Source organism: Nelumbo nucifera, chromosome 1 (genome assembly GCF_055504915.1).
Source record: "Nelumbo nucifera cultivar China Antique chromosome 1, China Antique-T2T, whole genome shotgun sequence".
Taxonomy (NCBI): domain Eukaryota; kingdom Viridiplantae; phylum Streptophyta; class Magnoliopsida; order Proteales; family Nelumbonaceae; genus Nelumbo; species Nelumbo nucifera.
The window spans coordinates 123,988,389-123,992,403 of record NC_142649.1 but is presented as its reverse complement, the minus strand read 5'-3'; positions in this window follow the sequence as shown (position 1 = coordinate 123,992,403).

Here is a 4,015-nt window from a genome sequence, read left to right as displayed (position 1 = left end):
AAGCATCGGAGCAACCTCATTGGGTCATCCACCCCAGTCTCTCTAATCCTTATTTTGCAGTTTCATCCAGCTCGCAATGTGAGCACGCCCAGGCAACCTTCCAGCTAGGAGCTCTCAGATCGCAATTGGTGTCGTCTATGGGAAACGATCGAAAGGTCATCCCAATCCTAGTTACAGTCTCAGTCTCAATCTCAGCCTCAATGGCATCATCCAGCCACAAGGGAAAGAGCGACATGAACATTGTTGAGGGGCAAGAGCAGCAAACAGTCACTCCCCAGGGTTCCTCGGTGACAATCGGCCAGTTCACCATTCCCCTGATTGTCTCCGGGGTCCCATCACTGTCCATGCCGCAAACTACACAACAGGTGAGTGTCCCACTCCCCCAAGTGAGTGCCACCTCCTTAGAGCCTTCCGTGATCCCCCGGGGGTCGGGCACTTCCAATTCAACAACCTCGTCCAAAGCGTTCAAATGGTGCAGATCCATCATTTCCAGCAGTTTCAACATTACTACTTTTATCAACAATATCAGCAACAGTTTCCACCACTGCAATCAAACCAACTGACAAATCATCATCAAGGGCAAACCCAGAACCAGAATCAGCATCGAGCTCACCAAAATGTCCGCCAGTCTCCCCCGTGCGGTGAAAGAACTTCGCAGGTATCGGTCCCTCCCATGGGACGGACCCCATCGCGGGGTACAGTAGGCGACCAGCGTACTCCCCCTGATTCCCGAAGAGAAAGCTCGAGGGATAGGCCCGAACCCAGCCAACCTAAGAGGTGCAATCAGCAAGTTCCACATAAAGGTAACATAGATCGCAAGCTTAGGGCCTGAGGTGTGGGCTCGAGAGAAGACCCTCGGCTCCTCACGACAATCAACCTCAAACATGTAATGAAGAAGAAGTGATGAGGAGAACCCCTGAACCACCTCACCCCACTATTCGGAGTAAGATCGAAGTACTCAACAACACGGAGACTCGCCATTCATCGACAAGGAACAGTCCACCCACGAAGCTCAGCCATCCAACAGATTAAGGTCGGGAAAGAGAGGAGGTGAGCTCGGTGGCCACAAGAACAACGCCTGCTCTCTTGAGCCGGCCATCCCCCCTCTCACCCGAGCTCCTAGCAGCCCCAATGCCGAAGGATTTCAAGGTACCGCCACTAAACAAGTATGATGGGTCCTTTGATCCCAACGATCATGTAGACACATTCCAATCCCAGATACATCACTGGGGCCGATGAGGCTTGTATGTGTGTGGCTTTCTCCACCACATTCAAAGGAGTAGTCCGGACCTAATATAGAAACCTCGTGTCGAGTTCCATCAAAAGCAGGGCGCAGGTCGCAGACATGTTTACGGCTCACCTCATCACTAGTAAGAAGTGTACGATGTCACAGGAAAGCCTTCTAAACATGGTGCAAAGGAAAGGAAAGTCAATTCGAAGCTATATCAAGCGCTTCAATGAGACATGCCTGCAGATACCATACCTTGACCTAGAAGTACGTCTCACCGCAGTGCAAAAAGTAATCACTCACAAAGAATTCAAGTGGCACGTCGTGGGCAACAAGTCGAAGAACATCACTAAGTTCCTCAAGCTAGTTGATTAATTTATCAATATAGAAGAAGAGATAAACCAGAAAACTGACAATCAAGGAGAGAAGAGGAAGAGAGAGGAAGAAGGAACGAGCAACAAGAAAAGAAAAAAGAGCAAATCCCCTAAGCGAAGGAGCAAGCCCCTAAGTGAAGGAGCAAATCCCCTAAGCTTGAGGAGTAAATCCCCCTCGCAAAGTTACAGGCCGGGTCGGCATTCCAGGACGCCGACTATACTCCCCTTAACGTGAATAGAGGAGAGATCCCAATGGCCATCAAAGACTCCTCCATCATCAGATGGCCACCCAGGGTACGGGGAGACCCAACGACCAGGAACCCGAACGTCTATTGTCACTTTCATCGGGACCATGGTCACAACACAGAAAATTGTAGAAACCTTCGCGATGAGATCGAAGAGCTAATCTGTCGTGGGTACTTGAAGAAGTACATCTTGCATGAGGCAAAAGCAGTAGACATAACGAATAGCCACCTCGCCCGCTACCAGAAGAAAGGCCGATCCGCTGAGTGATTAATATGATCATTGGAGGATCTATCGTAGCGGGGTGCACAACAGCAGCCGAGAAAATGTCAGTCCGAGAAGTAGAGCATGAAGCAGAGAACCCACCCAAGCGACCTCGGATTGAAGAACCAATCTACTTTACCGACGACGATGCTCGTAGGGTTCAGTATCCTCCTGACGACGCCTTGGTCGTGAAGATGATTACCAATGACTTCGAAGTGAAGCGGATCTTGGTGGACTCGGGCAGTTCGGCCGATATCCTCTTCAAAGAAACTTTTGATAAGTTGCAACTACAACAGAGCGATCTAAAACCAGCAGATGCCCTACTAGTAGGGTTCAGCGAAGAGGAAGTCAGGCCTATAGGACGCGTCACAATACCAGTGGAGGCGGGCACTGATGTGTGGCTCATTGTGACACTAGCAAGTGCACTAGCCGCTCAAGTAATAGAGTAGTGAGTAGAGTATCGTTCCCACGAGGACTTATGTAGCAACTACTAGTAATAAATCAGTCTACTGTTATCTGATCAGCCGAAATGTAAAACTAATGAAAATCTGAAATTCTAACTACAAAGCTATTTCTAACACATTGGACCAAACACCTTGTATGCAAGTGAGGAGACAAGCTAAAGATGCATAAAAAAATAAATTCAGCAACTAGTTTTCTAGGCAATTCGAGTAGAATAGGATTCAGCCTTAGTTTGGTGAAATCCCAAAGCAATGAACAGCCTCTCTCGAGCGCATGTTCAATCTATGCATGAGTGATGGTCCTTATATCTCTATCAATGATCTAATCACCATGCATGCATTCAGATCTACCATTCTAGGGCTTCATTTCATGTGAATGATCATCAACTCAGCTGAATGAACACCAACCGAATTGTGCAAGTTATCTCTAACCTTGCACTCAATTCGGCTCTTGATTGGCATATCTGAAATCTTAGAGTCTTTCTTAAGCACTCTAGGAATTCCAAGAAAGATGAACAATTCGACCAGATTGAATTAAAGCTACCTGAATTCTTTCTCAAGTAATTCAGGTATTACATGTTCATGATCTAAAATCACAGATCTGATTTTATAGAATAGCAGTTCGGATCTCACTATTTCATGATCTGAATTTACAGATCTGAGATTGGAAAATAGCAATTCAGACCTTGTAAATTCATGATCTGAAATTTCAGATCTGAGATTTCAGAATAGCAGTTCGGCCAACAATCCACAACTAATATTCCAAACAAGAAACTTCAAGATTGAATCTACTTTACTCGAATGAACTTAGAAAACAAATTACAGAATTGAATTTGCATAATACATGCTTTGCTTACAGTAAGAAAGGAAAATTTGATGAAGAAATTACATAAATCTTAGCTGAATTCGATTACCAATTTGTGCAGAAATCAAGTGAGGATGAAACCTTGATCTCCAATTGCTTTCTCCCCCTTCGAATTCAGCTTCTTCTTCTCTTGAAGCTGTTTGTTCCTCCTCTCTTTTCCTCTCTTGCGCCTATCTCTTTCTATTTTTCTCTCTTAGAACAAGAGCTCAAGGAGAGTTTGAAATCAAATGTTGGACCCCTTTTCCCTTGGCTCTCTTCTCCTTTTATAGCCTTCTCCTCAGCCTCTTTCTTCCTCTAGAAAGTTCTCTCATCTAGAAAGTTCTCTCCTCTAGAAAGTTCTCTTATCTAGAAAGTTCTACAGTGAGGTTCTAGATAATTCGGGCTCGATTTTGATCCTGATTCAGTCCGTGTCTATCAAAAATCAAAACATGAAAGTTCTAGAACTTTTCTTTATCTTTCCAACTCATCTTGAATCATCTTAATCAGAATCCGGATGAGAGAGTTATGCCCAAATTACTATTCGGTGCCGACATTGTCCAGAATTACCCAATTAGCCTTGTTTTTCACTTAACGCCTCCTT